This window comes from Triticum urartu, chromosome 3, assembly GCF_003073215.2.
Source record: "Triticum urartu cultivar G1812 chromosome 3, Tu2.1, whole genome shotgun sequence".
NCBI lineage: Eukaryota > Viridiplantae > Streptophyta > Magnoliopsida > Poales > Poaceae > Triticum > Triticum urartu.
Window position 1 is genome coordinate 709,063,238 of NC_053024.1, and position 16,849 is coordinate 709,080,086.

Below are 16,849 nucleotides of genomic sequence, written 5' to 3' on the forward strand. Positions count from 1 at the left end.
AGATCGTGTAGTTCGTATGCTAAAGCTTTTCTAATGTCAAGTATCATTTCCTTAGACCATGAGATTGTGCAACTCCCGGATACCGTAGGAGTGCTTTGGGCGTACCAAACGTCACAACGTAACTGGGTGACTATAAAGGTGCACTACGGGTATCTCCGAAAGTGTCTGTTGGGTTGGCACGAATCGAGACTGGGATTTGTCACTCCGTGTGACGGAGAGGTATCTCTGGGCCCACTCGATAGGACATCATCATAATGTGCACAATGTGATCAAGGAGTTGATCACGGGATGATGTGTTACGGAACGAGTAAAGAGACTTGTCGGTAACGAGATTGAACAAGGTATCAGGATACCGACGATCGAATCTCGGGCAAGTATCGTACCGCTAGACAAAGGGAATTGAATACGGGATTGATTAAGTCCTTGACATTGTGGTTCATCCGATGAGATCATCGTGGAACATGTGGGAGCCAACATGGGTATCCAGATCCCGCTGTTGGTTATTGACCGGAGAACGTCTCGGTCATGTCTGCATGTCTCCCGAACCCGTAGGGTCTACACACTTAAGGTTCGATGACGCTAGGGTTGTAAAGGAAGTTTGTATGTGGTTACCGAATGTTGTTCGGAGTCCCGGATGAGATCCTGGACGTCACGAGGAGTTCCAGAATGGTCCGGAGGTAAAGATTTATATATGGGAAGTCCTGTTTTGGTCACCGGAAGAGTTTCGGGGTTTATCGGTAATGTACCGGGACCATCGGGAGGGTCCCGGGGGTCCACCAAGTGGGGCCACCAACCCCGGAGGCTTGCATGGGCTAAGAGTGGTGAGGGACCAGCCCCTTCGTGGGCTGGTGCGCCTCCCACAAGGGCCCATGGCCCTAAGAGGTCGAAAGGGGGCAAACCCTAAGGGATATGGGCCTTAAGGCCCATATTGGTGCGCCTCCCTCTCCTCTCCCCCTCTTGGCCACCATCCTTGATCCCCGTCTAGGGCTGCCTCCCCCTAGGGGTGGGAACCCTAGAGGGGGCGCAGCCCCTCCCCTTCCCTATATATATGAGGCCTAGGGCTGCCCATAACACATGTGATTCGATCTCTCGTTGGTGCAGCCCTGCATCTCTTCTTCCTCCTCTTCTGTGGTGCTTGGCGAAGCCCTGCAGGATAGCCACGCTCCTCCACCACCACCATGCCGTTGTGCTGCTGCTGGATGGAGTCTTCCTCAACATCTCCCTCTCTCCTTGCTGGATCAAGGTGTGGGAGACGTCACCGGGTTGTACGTGTGTTGAACGCGGAGGTGCCGTGCGTTCGGCACTTGGTCATCGGTGATTTGAATCACGACGAGTACGACTCCATCAACCCCATTCACTTGAACGCTTCCGCTTAGAGATCTACAAGGGTATGTAGATGCACTCTCCTTCCCCTCGTTGCTGGTCTCTCCATAGATAGATCTTGGTGACACGTAGGAAATTTTTGAATTTCTGCTACGTTCCCCAACAGTGGCATCATGAGCTAGGTCTATGCGTAGTTACTATGCACGAGTAGAACACAAAGTAGTTGTGGGCGTTGATTTTGTTCAATATGCTTGCCGTTACTAGTCTTATCTTGATTCGGCGGTATCGTGGGATGAAGCGGCCCGGACCAACCTTACACGTACTCTTACGTGAGACCGGTTCCACCGACAAACATGCACTAGTTGCATAAGGTGGCTGGCGGGTGTCTGTCTCTCCCACTTTAGTCGGATCGGATTCGATGAACGGGGTCCTTATGAAGGGTAAATAGCAATTGGCATATCACGTTGTGGTCTTTGCGTAGGTAAGAAACGTTCTTGCTAGAAACCCATAGCAGCCACGTTAAACATGCAAACAACAATTAGAGGACGTCTAACTTGTTTTTGCAGGGTATGCTATGTGATGTGATATGGCCAAAGGATATGATGAATGATATATGTGATGTATGAGATTGATCATGTTCTTGTAATAGGAATCACGACCTGCATGTCGATGAGTATGACAACCGGCAGGAGCCATAGGAGTTGTCTTTATTTATTTATGACCTGCGTGTCAACATAAACGTCGTGTAATTACTTTACTTTATTGCTAACCGTTAGCTGTAGTAGTAGAAGTAATAGATGACGAGACAACTTCATGAATACACGATGATGGAGATCATGATGATGGAGATCATGGTGTCATGCCGGTGACGATATGATCATGGAGCCCCAAGATGGAGATCAAAGGAGCTATATGATATTGGCCATATCATGTCACTATTATTTGATTGCATGTGATGTTTATCATGTTTATACATCTTGTTTACTTAGAACGACGGTAGTAAATAAGATGATCCCTCATTAAAATTTCAAGAAGTGTTCTCCCCTAACTGTGCACCGTTGCTACAGTTCGTCGTTTCTAAGCACGCCGTGATGATCGGGTGTGATGGATCCTTACGTTCACATACAACGGGTGTTGACGAGCCTAGCATGTACAGACATGGCCTCGGAACACATGCAAACACTTAGGTTGACTTGACGAGCCTAGCATGTACAGACATGGCCTCGGAACACAGAAGACCGAAAGGTCGAGCATGAGTCGTATGGTAGATATGATCAACATGAAGATGTTCACCTAGGTTGGCTAGTCCGTCTCACGTGATGATCGGACACGGCCTAGTTGACTCGGATCATGTAATCACTTAGATGACTAGAGGGATGTCTATCTGAGTGGGAGTTCATAAGATGAACTTAATTATCCTGAACATAGTCAAAAGATCTTCGCAAATTATGTCGCAGCTCATGCTATAGTTCTACTGTTTAGATATGTTCCTAGAGAAAAATTAGTTGAAAGTTGATAGTAGCAATTATGCGGACTAGGTCCGTAATATGAGGATTGTCCTCATTGCTTCATAGAAGGCTTATGTCCTTAATGCACCGCTCGGTGTGTTGAACCTCGAACGTCGTCTGTGGATGTTGCGAACATCTGACATACACGTTTTGATAACTACATGATAGTTCAGTTAAACGGTTTAGAATTGAGGCACCGAAAACGTTTTTGAAACGTCACGAAACATATGAGATGTTTTGAGGGCTGAAATTGGGATTTCAGGCTCGTGCCCACGTCAAGAGGTATAAGACCTCCGACGATTCTCTTAGCCTGCAAACTAAGGGAGAAAAGCTCAATTGTTGAGCTTGTGCTCAGATTGTCTGAGTACAACAATCGCTTGTATCAAGTGGGAGTTGATCTTCCAGATAAGATAGTGATGTTTTCTCCAAAAGTCATTACCACCAAGCTGCTAGAGCTTCGTGATGAACTATAATAAATCAGGGACATATATGATGATCCTTGAGATGTTCGTGATGTTTGACACCACAAAAGTAGAAATCAAGAAGAAGCATCAATTGTTGATGGTTGGTGAAACCACTAGTTTCAAGAAGGGCAAGGGCAAGAAGGGATACTTCATGAAACGGCAATTCAGCTGCTGCTCTAGTGAAGAGACCCAAGGTTGAACCCAAACCCGAGACTAAGTGCTTCTGTAATAAGGGGAACAACCACTGGAGCAGAATTACCCTAGATACTTGGTAGATTAGAAGGCTGGCAAGGTCGATAGAAGTATATTGGATATACATTGTGTTGATGTGTACTTTACTAGTACTCCTAGTAGCACCAGGGTATTAGATACCGGTTCGGTTGCTAAGTGTTAGTAACTCGAAATAAAAGCTACGGAATAAACGGAGACTAGCTAAAGGTGAGCTGATAATATGTGTTGGAAGTGTTTCCAATGTTGATATAATCAAATATCGTACGCTCCTTCTACCATCGAGATTGGTGTTTGTGTTGAGCATAGACATGATTGGATTATTTCTATCGCAATACGGTTATTCATTTAAGGAGAATAATGGTTACTCTGTTTATTTGAATAATACCTTCAATGGTCTTACACCTAAAATGAATGGTTTATTGAATCTCGATCGTAGTGATACACATGTTCATGCCAAAAGATAGTAATGATAGTACCACCTACTTGTGGCACAGCCACGTAAGTCATATCGGTATAAAACGCATGAAGAAGCTCCATGTTGATGGATCTTTGGACCCACTCATTTTTGAAAGGTTTGAGACATGCGAACCATGTCTATTGGTGTATATGCATGAAGAAACTCCATACAAATGGACCGTTTGGACTCACTTGATTTTGAATCACTTGAGACATGCAAATCATACCACATGGGCAAGATGACTAAAAGCCTCATTTTCAGTAAAATGGAACTAGAAAGCAACTTGTTGGAAGTAGTACATTTTGATGTGTGCAGTCCAATGAGTGCTGAGGCATGTAGTGGATATCGTTATGTTCTTTCTGCACAGATGACTTGAGTAGATGTTGAGTACATTTACTTGATGAATCACGGTCTGAATTATTGAAAGGTTCAAGTAATTTCAGTGTGAAGTTGAAAGATCATCGTGACAAGAGGATAAAAGATCTATGATATGATCATAGAGATGAATATATGAATTACGAGTTTGGCACAAAATTAAGACATTGTGGAAATCGTTTCACAACTAATACAGCCTGGAACACCATAGTGTGATGGTGTGTCCGAACATCATAACTGCACCCCATTGAATATGATGCATACCATGATGTCTCTTATCAAATTACCACAATAGTTTATGGGTTAAGCATTAAAGACAACCACATTCACTTTAAATAGGGCACCACGTAATTCCGATGAGATGACACCGTATGGTTTAGAGAAATCTAAGCTGTCATTTCTTAAAAGTTGGGGCTGCGACGCTTATGTGAAAAAGTTTCAGGCTGATAAGCTCGAACCCAAAGCGGATAAATGCATCTTCATAGGACACCCAAAACAGTTGGGTATACCTCCTGTCTCAGATCCGAAAGCAATAAGGGATTGTTTCTAGAATCGGGTCCTTTCTCGAGGAAAAGTTTCTCTCGAAAGAATTGAGTGGGAGGATGGTGGAGACTTGATGAGGTTATTGAACCGTTCCTTCAACTAGTGTATAGCAGGGCACAAAGAGTTGTTCCTGTGGCACCTACACCAATTGAAGTGGAAGCTTATGATATTGATCATGAGACTTCGGATCAAGTCACTCCCAAAGCTCGTGGGATGACAAGGATGCGTATGCTTCAGAGTGGTACGTAATCCTGTCTTGGAAGTCATGTTGCTAGACAACAATGAACCTACGTGCTATGGAGAAGCGATGGTGGGCCCGGATTCCGATAAATGGCTCGAGGCCATAAAATCCGAGAGAGGATCCATGTATGAAAACAAAGTGTAGACTTTGGAAGAACTACTTGATGGTCGTAAGGCTGTTGAGTGTAGATGGATTTTAAAAGGAAGACGGACAATGATGGTAAATGTCACCATTAAGAAAGCTCGACTTGTCGTTAAGATGTTTTCTGACAAGTTCAAGGAGTTGACTACGGTGAGAATTTCTCACTCGTAGCAATGCTAAGAGTCTAATGGAATTATATTAGCAGTCACTGCATTATTTATGAAATCTTGCAGATAGGATGTCAAAACATTGTTTCCTCGACGATTTTCTTGAGGAAAGGTTGTATGTGATACAACCGGAAGGTTTTGTCAATCCTGAAAGATGCTAATAAGTATGCAAAGCTCCAGCAATCCTTCTAAGGACTGGAGTAAGCATCTCGGAGTTGGAATGTATGCTTTGATGAGATGATCAAAGATTTTGGGTTTATACAAAGTTTATGAGAAACTTGTATTTCCAAAGAAGTGAGTGGGAGCACTATAGAATTTCTGATGAGTATATGTTATGGATCAGAAATGATGTAGAATTTCTGGAAAGCATATAGGGTTATTTGGAAAGTGTTTTTCAATGGAAAGCCTGGATTAAGCTACTTGAACATTGAGCATCAAGATCTATAAGGATAGATCAAAACGCTTAATGGTACTTTCAAATGAGCACATACCTTGACATGATCTTGAAGGTGTTCAAGATGGATCAGTCAAAGAAGGAGTTCTTGCCTGAGTTGTAAGGTATGAAGTTAAGACTTAAAGCTCGACCACGGCAGAATAGAGAGAAAGGACGAAGGTCGTCCCCTATGCTTAAGACATAGGCTCTACAGTATGCTATGCTGTGTACCGCACCTGAAGTGTGCCTTGCCATGAGTCAGTCAAGGGGTACAAGAGTGATCCAAGAATGGATCACAGGACAGCGGTCAAAGTTATCCTTAGTAACTAGTGGACTAAGGAATTTTCTCGATTATGGAGGTGGTAAAAGAGTTCGTCGTAAAGGGTTACGTCGATGCAAGCTTAACACCTATCCGGATAGCTCTGAGTAGAGATACCGGATACGTATAATGGAGCAACAATTTAGAATAGCTCCAAGTAGAACAGTTATTTGGAATAGCTCCAAATAGAGCGTGGTAGCTGCATCTAGGAGATGACATAGAGATTTGTAAAGCACACACGGATCTGAAAGGTTCAGACCCGTTGACTATAACCTCTCTCACAAGCATAACATGATCAAACCCAGAACTCTTTGGGTGTTAGTCACATGGGGATGTGACCTTGAGTGTTAATCACATATCGATGTGAACTGGATTATTGACTCTAGTGCAAGTGGGAGACTGTTGGAAATATGCCCTAGAGGCAATAATAAATTGGTTATTATTATATTTCCTTGTTCATGATAATCGTTTATTATCCATGCTAGAATTGTATTGATAGGAAACTCAGATACATGTGTGGATACATAGACAACACCATGTCCCTAGTAAGCCTCTAGTTGACTAGCTCGTTGATCAATAGATGGTTACGGTTTCCTGACCATGGACATTGGATGTCATTGATAACGGGATCACATCATTAGGAGAATGATGTGATGGACAAGACCCAATCCTAAGCTAGCACAAGATCGTGTAGTTCGTATGCTAAAGCTTTTCTAATGTCAAGTATCATTTCCTTAGACCATGAGATTGTGCAACTCCCGGATACCGTAGGAGTGCTTTGGGTGTACCAAACGTCACAACGTAACTGGGTGGCTATAAAGGTACACTACAGGTATCTCCGAAAGTGTCTGTTGGGTTGGCACGAATCGAGACTGGGATTTGTCACTCCGTGTGACGGAGAGGTATCTCTGGGCCCACTTGGTAGGACATCATCATAATGTGCACAATGCGATCAAGGAGTTGATCACGGGATGATGTGTTACGGAACGAGTAAAGAGACTTGCCAGTAACGAGATTGAACAAGGTATCGGGATACCGATGATCGAATCTCGGGCAAGTATCGTACCGATAGACAAAGGGAATTGTATACGGGATTGATTAAGTCCTTGACATCATGGTTCATCCGATGAGATCATCGTGGAACATGTAGGAGCCAACATGGGTATCCAGATCCCGCTGTTGGTTATTGACCGGAGAACGTCTCGGTCATGTCTGCATGGTTCCCGAACCCGTAGGGTCTACACACTTAAGGTTCGATGACGCTAGGGTTATAAAGGAAGTTTGTATGTGGTTACCGAATGTTGTTCAGAGTCCCGGATGAGATCCCGGACATCACGAGGAGTTCCGGAATGGTCCGGAGGTAAAGATTTATATATGGGAAGTCCTGTTTTGGTCACCGGAAGAGTTTCGGGGTTTATCGGTAACGTACCGGGACCACCAGGAGGGTCCCGGGGGTCCACCAAGTGGGGCCACCAACCCCGGAGGCTTGCATGGGCCAAGAGTGGTGAGGGACCAGCCCCTGAGTGGGCTGGTGCGCCTCCCACAAGGCCCAAGGGGCAGCTAGGAGAAAAAAAGGGGGGAAACCCTAGGGATATGGGCCTTAGGGCCCATATTGGTGCGCCTCCCTCTCCCATCCCCTCTTGCCCCCCTTACTCCCCATCTAGGGCTGCCGCCCCCCCTAGGGGTGGGAACCCTAGAGGGGGCGCCGCCCCTCCCCTTCCCCTATATATATGAGGCCTAGGGCTGCCCATAACACATGTGATTCGATCTCCATTGGTGCAGCCCTGCATCTCTCTTCCTCCTCTTCTGTGGTGCTTGGCGAAGCCCTGCAGGATTAGCCACGCTCCTCCATCCACCACCACGCCGTTGTGCTGCTGCTGGATGGAGTCTTCCTCAACCTCTCCCTCTCTCCTTGCTGGATCAAGGCGTGGGAGACGTCACGGTTGTACGTGTGTTGAACGCGGAGGTGCCGTGCATTCGGCACTTGGTCATCGGTGATTTGAATCACGACGAGTACGACTCCATCAACCCCGTTCACTTGAACGCTTCCGCTTAGCGATCTACAAGGGTATGTAGATGCACTCTCCTTCCCCTCATTGCTGGTCTCTCCATAGATAGATCTTGGTGACACGTAGGAAAATTTTGAATTTCTGCACGTTCCCCAACACTCAGATCAAATACCCAGATCTCGTTAAGCGTGTTAAGTATCCGCGAACACCGAATAGGGCCAGGCCCACCTCTCACCCAGGTAGTCTCAACCTGCCCTGTCGCTCCGCCTCAAAGTAACAGTCGGGGGCCGTCGGGAACCCAGGCCCACCACTACCTGGGTGGAACCACCTGCCCCTTCAGCCCCCATCTCCGAACAGTATCACAGGTAATGTAACAGTGTAAAGTATATAGTATATGCCCGTGATCACCTCCCGAAGTGATCACGGCCCAGTAGTACAGCATGGCAGACGGACAAGAGTGTAGGGCCACTGATGGAACACTAGCATCCTATACTAAGTAGTAGGATAGCAGGAAAAGGTAACAACAGTAGCAGCAAGGGCAGGCTATGCAGCAGTATAGGATTAACTGAAAGCAGTAACATGCTACACTACTCTAATACAAGCAGTATAGAGAAGAGTAGGTGATATCTGGTGATCAAGGGGGGGGGGCTTGCCTGGTTGCTCTGGCAAGAGAGAGGGGTCATCAACTCCGTAGTCGTACTGGGTAGCAGCGGCGTCGGTCTCGGTGTCTCTAGCGAGAGAAGAGGGGGAAGAAACAATAAATATTTAAGCAAACAGATGCATAGCGATGCATGACATGACACATATCGGCGCTAGGGGTGCCCTAACGCGGTAAGAGGTGATACCGGTGAAGGGGGAAAACATCCGGGAAAGTATCCCCGGTGTTTCGCGTTTTCGGGCAGAGGAGCCGGAGGGGGAAAGTGTTGGGGAACGCAGTAATTTCAAAAAATTTCCTACGCACACGCAAGACCATGGTGATGCATAGCAACGAGAGGGGAGAGTATGATCTACGTACCCTTGTAGATCGCAACGGAAGCGTTGACACAACGTAGAGGAAGTAGTCGTACGTCTTCTTCCCGATCCGACCGATCCAAGCACCGTTACTCCGGCACCTCCGAGCTCTTAGCACACGTACAACTCGATGACGCTCCCCGGGATTCGATCCAGCAAAGCTTCGGGGATGAGTTCTGTCAGCACGATGGCGTGATGACGATGATGATGTTCTACCGACGCAGGGTTTCGCCTAAGCACTACAACGAATATGATCGAGGTGGAATATGGTGGCAGGGGGCACCGCACACGGCTAAGGAACGATCTCAATGATCAACTTGTGTTTCTAGAGGTGCCCCCTGCCTCTGTATATAAAGGAGCCAAGGGGGAGGGGTGCGGCCGGCCAGGAGGAGGGCGCTACTCCTACCGGGAGTAGGACTCCCCCCCCAATCCTAGTTGGAATAGGATTCCCCGAGGGGGAGAGAGAGAGAAGGGGGCCGGCCACCTCTCCTTGTCCTAATAGGACTAGGGGAGGGGGGAGGCGCGCGGCCCATCATGGGCTGCCCCTTCTCCTTTCCACTAAATCCCACTAAGGCCCATTTAGCTCCCGGGGGGTTCCGGTAACCTCCCGGTACTCCGGTAAAATCCCGATTTTACCCGGAACACTTCCGATATCCAAACATAGGCTTCCAATATATCAATCTTTATGTCTCGACCATTTTGAGACTCCTCGTCATGTCCGTGATCACATCCGGGACTCCGAACAACCTTCGGTACATCAAAATGCATAAACTCATAGCAACTGTCATCGTAACATTAAGCGTGTGGACCCTATGGTTCGAGAACAATGCAGACATGACTGAGACACATCTCCGGTCAATAACCAATAGCGGGACCTGGATGCCCATATTGGCTCCTACATATTCTACAAAGATCTTTATCGGTCAGACCGCATAACAACATACGTTGTTCCCTTTGTCATCGGTATGTTACTTGCCCGAGATTCGATCGTCGGTATCCAATACCTAGTTCAATCTCGTTACCGGCAAGTCTCTTTACTCGTTCTGTAATACATCATCCCGCAACTAACTCATTAGTTGCAATGCTGGCAAGGCTTATGTGATGTGCATTATCGAGAGGGCCCAGAGATACCTCTCCGACAATCGGAGTGACAAATCCTACTCTCGAAATACGCCAACCCAACATCTACCATTGGAGACACCTGTGGGGCTCCTTTATAATCACCCATTTACGTTGTGACGTTTGGTAGCACACAAAGTGTTCCTCCGGTAAACGGGAGTTGCATAATCTCATAGTCATAGGAACATGTATAAGTCATGAAGAAAGCAATAGCAACATACTAAACGATCGGGTGCTAAGCTAATGGAATGGGTCATGTCAATCAGATCATTCAACTAATGATGTGACCTCGTTAATCAAATAACAACTCTTTGTTCATGGTTAGGAAACATAACCATCTTTGATTAACGAGCTAGTCAAGTAGAGGCATACTAGTGACACTCCGTTTGTCTATGTATTCACACATGTATTATGTTTCCGGTTAATACAATTCTAGCATGAATAATAAACATTTATCATGATATAAGGAAATAAATAATAACTTTATTATTGCCTCTAGGGCATATTTCCTTCATATGCAACTCCCGTTTACCGGAGGAACACTTTGTGTGCCACCAAACGTCACAACGTAACTGGGTGATTATAAAGGTGCTCTACAGGTGTCTCCGAAGGTACTTGTTGGGTTAGCGTATTTTGAGATTAGGATTTGTCACTCCGATTGTCGGAGAGGTATCTCTGGGCCCACTCGGTAATGCACATCACTATAAGCCTTGCAAGCATTGCAACTAATGAGTTAGTTGCGGGATGATGTATTACGGAACGAGTAAAGAGACTTGCCTGTAATGAGATTGAACTAGATATTGAGATACCGACGATCGAATCTCGGACAAGTAACATACCGATGACAAAGGGAACAACGTATGTTGTTATGCGGTTTGACCGATAAAGATCTTCATAGAATATGTCGGAGCCAATATGAGCATCCGGGTTCCGCTATTGGTTATTGACCAGAGACGTGTCTCGGTCATGTCTACATAGTTCTCGAACCCGTAGGGTCCGCACGCTTAAAGTTAAATGACGGTTACATTATGAGTTTATGTGGTTTGATGTACCGAAGGTAGTCCGGAATCCAGATGAGATCGGGGTCACGACAAGGAGTCTCGAAATGGTCGAGACGTAAAGATCGATATATTGGACGACTATGTTTGGACACCGGAAAGGTTCCGGAAGTATTTGGACATTTATCAGAGTACCGAGGGTTACCAGAACCCCCCCCCCCCCCCCCCGGGAACTAATGGGCCTTGTTGGGACTTAGTGGAGAGAGAGAGGGGCCGGCCAGGGCAAGAGGCGCGCCCCCTCCCCTTGAGTCCGAATAGGACAAGGAAAGGGGGGCGGCGCCCCCCTTGGCTTTCCCCTCTCCCACTCCTTCCTTCCCCCTCCTTCTTGGATTAGGAAAGGGAGGGGCAAACCTACTTAGAGTAGGTTTCCCCCTCCTAGGGCGTGCCACCCCCTTGGCCGGCCCTCTCCTCCTCCCCCCTTTATATATGGAGTAGGGGGGCACCCCTTAGACACAACAATTGATCATTGATCTTTTAGCCATGTGCGGTGCCCCCCTCCACCACAATCCACCTCGGTCATATCGTAGCAGTGCTTAGGCGAAGCCCTGCGTCGGTAGCATCATCATCATCGTCACCACGCTGTCGTGCTGACGAAACTCTCCCTCAACACTCGGCTGGATCGGAGTTCGAGGGACGTCATCGAGTTGACACTACACCACAACACGAATGCAATGGCATGTAATCTACCGGGAGAAGGCCCTTAAGAGGGCAGATAAACTGCCGGGACAAAGTTTCTCCCGGCAGATAGAACTGCCACAAGAACAGCTGTCAAGAAATAGATCTCCCGGCAGATACAGATCTCCCGGCAGTTGCACTGCCAGGAAACGCTGTTTTCCCGGCAGATAGAAGTATATGCCAGTAATAGTGCCCCGGCAGATAGTCTGCCCTTGACTTTTACTTACCCCGGTAGTTTTCTTGATCTTGGTAGCATATATATTTCTTTTTATTTCTATTCATACAGGAATTGATTCAATATTCGGTAGCAGACCTCAAACACATATTGACAAAAAAATTCAATATTTCAACATTCATGGATCCATTCAGTAGCATCCAACTACATCGGTAAACAGAATTTACATAAGACAATAAGATTTCTTTTGTTCAAACTAAGATACAAATGGTTTGATCTTGACGCACAGCTGCAGGCATGTCCAGGAAGAAAAATTGCTTGTTCACAACCGTTTGTTCGATGGCTTTATTAGATGTCTTGTGAATAACAGACTCGCCACCATCCTGTGAGACCGTGTCCTTCAAAGAGAGCCACATGTCTCTCTCGAAGAATCACCAAACTTGCATTGATTTTGAAGATCGTAGCTTAATCTCGCCCCACATGATTGTGTTGTTGCTACGAATACAAGAAACATCATGTAGACATCCTAGTTGACAGGTACAACTACTATCATGCATGTACTTAAAGTTCTGTAGCATTCTAACAATCTCCTCCTTGTGACAAAACTTACAAGCTTGAGAAAAAAAACTTGTTGAACTGCTGAGAAAACAAAATCAAGTTTAAAATTTTTGAAGTACAAAATAGCAGCATCTATGAACTAACAAAATATTAACATCAAACCAGGAAAAGATTAAAAAACTGAATACAGGACAAAGCAAAAGATATGATAGCTGTACCTTTTCTAGAATTTATTTCAGACTTTCAGTGTGTGTATATATCTATAGCAATATTACTATCGATGATTATAAATGAAATTTTTTGACACTTCCAAGTACAATTCTGGATGTATAGTAAATACTAAGTAGTAAAATGCAAGGTCAAACAATTTGTACACATGTTATGCTTCCTTTTTCCCCAAAACTGCATGCCAAGCATAGCATGTTTATACTTAGGAACTCACTCGGGTGAGACAGTAAATAGCAGTGTTCATCTATGAGATGCAGTTTAGCGGTTCGTTTTTCTAATTACCCCGAAAGAAGTTTTCAAGCCATATTCCTAACAATCTGCAAGATACAACACTTATCTAAAGAGTACAACGCCCAACAAAGTCAGTACAAGTAGCATTACTTTCACGGAGGGAGTAAAGTAGCATTGCTTCAATTCTAATTGTAACCATCGACAACTTTCAAAATCCAAAAGGCACAACTTACAGAAATAAAGAAGTAAAATGTATGAGTTGCTAAACTTTAGCACCTTCATTCCAATATGCAAGTACAACCGATCAAAAATTCAGAACTACATGTAAACTGGTCTAGCATTGACTAAACAAGCTACACCAGATCCTTCTAGCACATGGGTATGTGTCCAAATTCTGGATCATACATCAGCACAAAATCACACGAAAGATAATATCAATCTGGATTATCTACTAGAAGAGAGAACAAATCCATATGGTACCTCGTTTCGGTGATGGAACTACCAAGACAGGTTTGCTGACCTGACTACTAAATATTGGCAGCATCTTTTGGTTCCTGGTGGCTCACTCCCGTGTAGCTCGCATGGGCTACACCAGTGCGCCCCACCGTAGCCACTGCAGGACCTCGGCATCTTGTTCTTTCTCTTTGGCAGCTTGCCTGCATTCGATCCATTGAATACACACTATTAGAAGAGCCCTGATCTCTGTCTGCTCTTGGCTTAGAACCAGAATCATGCAACCTCGGTCCATAGATAAGGCATTGTTTAATTTTTGTATGTTGTGCATTTAACGAACAGGAAACTGGATGCTCACTGGATTGTGCACTCAGTTTTTTTGAAAGACCAGTCATTACGAACCAAACTTGAAATTTGAAACTATGAACCAGTTGCTATAATGAAAAGAGTAATAACACCAATACAAACAACATGCTGCACTATTTCAGTATGATACAAATACAGATAATTTTACAGTATACGCTTAGTTTCTTTCAAGCTGTACAAAGTTAGATGCATATAAGGATGATTTACTGAAAGGATTAAGGTCAAATAAAGGGCTTTCTGCAAGGAATGGCCTGAACAAGAACATGTCATAAAGCAAACAATGAGTCTAGCATCATCTGAGCAGAGTATGGCAACAATGTCATCTATAATCCAATACAATATTTGAGATGTACCATTTGGCAAAAAAATCATTGGAGAAGCTCTCATTGTACACAAAATTGTCTACATGCTCTATATTTTGGCAAAGAACGTATTCCAATGCAGCACTTATAATCGGAACACACATAAAAATAGTTTAACATGCACTGAGTTGATCAAGTGAACGTGAAGAGAATTAAGATATTGAGGCTAACAGGAAAATTTCAACACCATAGCAGGGCCCATTACACAATTACTAAGGATGAACAATAGAAATAGCAAAGAAATCTCACTGTTGGTTGAGAAGGAGAGGAGGCGGGGCTGATCAGGCGGTGAAGCAGAGGGCGTAGGCAGTGCTGCTTGGGCGAAGAATTAGAGGTTAGGCAACGCTGCTTAGGCGCGAAGATGTAGATGAGGTGCTACCCAGGGCAGTCAACGTAGTCAAAGCAGCGCTGCTTGGTGGAGAGGACGAGGAGGAGGTGCGCTTCTCAAAGGAGACAAAGACTAATTACATAATTTAAAATTCAAATTGAAGGACCAAATCAACGGTACAACCATGATAAATGAAAGAATTTAAGCAACATGGATCCTCGGATAATCACATTCATATCCTGAAGCTGTACATGCATGGGTGTGAGTCGGATTGGTACATCAGTTCTTGTTCACATCACATCTATGCAATAATAACTTAACTATGGAAGAAATTAGAATAGAGGGCCTAGAATTCTTCACATGATACGGTCTCCTCCAAGCTAAATGCCATATTTTGAGATAGCCCAAACAATTGTCCTAGAACTGCGAACTATTCACAAATCTTCTCAGAACAAAACTCGCAATTGTTACAATTTTCTGTAGTGACTTCCAAAGAACAACCAGTGCAGTACATATCCAAACAAAAAGTTTGCCCAATGTATGACTGAGATAGGAAGTGTATGTATGGCCTAGCTAGCTTTACATAATCCGCATTCATGTTATTAAAGGTACTAGCCCCTTCTAATTTATTGACTATGGAAAATAAAATTTAGAGGCAGAGACGCCACTTTGCTTTTCTTGGTCTAGCTTTAACTGAAAAGGCTGTAGTGTGTAATAATACTGACTTGCTCATAAAAGTACAGAGCAATCTGCATTCCATAAATCCTAAGATGCAAGTAACATATTGAATTCTGAAATGCCTACACATATGGTTACGATCTGCTTTCAGTACCTCACTTTCCATCTGATGATTCAATTAAATCTCATTCATTTTGGAGTCTACTCTCTTCGCCTTATTTCTTTAAACTCTATTTTAAGTAGTTTCTATCTAATGATTCAAGAAATTATCACAAACTATAGCTCTTGTTCTGTCCACATATCACACATCACAAAACATATACCTGAGACTAATAAACCTCATAAGACAAAGAGAAATCTCACGGGTTGGAGTGAGGAAGTAGAGGAGACCCCGATGTAGTAGACGCGGCACTGCTCGTGTGAAAGAACGCAGAAGCGGCATCTGCTCGGGGGAGAGGATGTAGTCGGCGCTCTTCGGGGAGGGGACGAAGACGTCGCAGGAAGGAGCTTCTGGAAACAGCGACGCTGCTCGGGGTAGCAGCTCCTGGAAGCGGCAGCGCTTCTCGAGCAAGATCTCCTGGAAGCGAAGGCGCTGCTCGATGGAGGATCTCCAGCGAGCGGCAGGGCTGGTGGCGAATGGTGGTCGGGGTGGCGGAGGGAGCTCGGGGGAGTGGTCGGGGCGGCGGAGGGAGCTCGGTGGAGTGGTCCGGGAGGGGATGGCACTGGGGTGGCATGGTCGGGGATGGAGGTGGCATTGGGGTGTTGCGGGGGCGGTCAGCAGCCGCGGAGGGTAGGCGGCGGCGGTGGCGGAGGGCGCTCGAGGAGGAGGCTAGGTCAGGCGGCCGATTTGGGGATTTTGGCGTGAGTCAAAGATTGGGGATTTTGTTTAGTATTTGGAGTGGAAATTTTCGCCCTTCCCGCACTCTCCGGCGTTATCGCGCGCGTAGGCCACCGAGTATTATTGTTGTTTTAGTTCTGCCGGCAGTTTATATACCGTTGGGTACTTCTACCGGCAGTTAAGAGATTCCTGGCAGATAATCTGCCCTTGTGATGCTATTTCCCCCGACAGTTAATTGCTCCCAATCAAAGATTGTGGTGTAGTGTGAACGTGTGCAGAACTCGGAGGTGCCGTGCGTTCGGTATTTGATTGGTCGGATCGTGAAGACGTACGACTACATCAACCACATTGTGCTAACGCTTCCGCTTTCGGTCTACGAGGGTACGTGGACACACTCTCCCCTCTCGTTGCTATGCATCACCATGATCTTGCGTGTGCGTAGGAATTTTTTTGAAATTACTACGTTCCCCAACAATGCATTTGTAGTGTAGCCCCTTGCTTGCGAGTACTTTGGATGAGTACTCATCGTTGCTTTGCTCCCCATTTTCCCCGTTCCTA

At 45.4% G+C, this 16,849-nt stretch overlaps 1 long non-coding RNA gene across 2 annotated transcripts; it reads right to left on the reverse strand.

Annotated features, from left to right (window-relative positions):
• Positions 1–12,399: 12,399 nt before the first annotated feature.
• LOC125546100 lies at positions 12,400–16,385 on the reverse strand. 2 transcript variants are annotated; one of them, XR_007300439.1, is made up of 3 exons: positions 15,817–16,333; positions 14,697–14,887; positions 12,400–13,922 (listed from the first exon to the last, which is right to left on the reverse strand). It is a non-coding gene; the product is annotated as an uncharacterized LOC125546100 (long non-coding RNA). The 2 variants fall into 2 exon arrangements; XR_007300438.1 differs by having other exon boundaries at positions 14,697–16,385.
• Between the last annotated feature and the right edge of the window lie 464 nt (positions 16,386–16,849).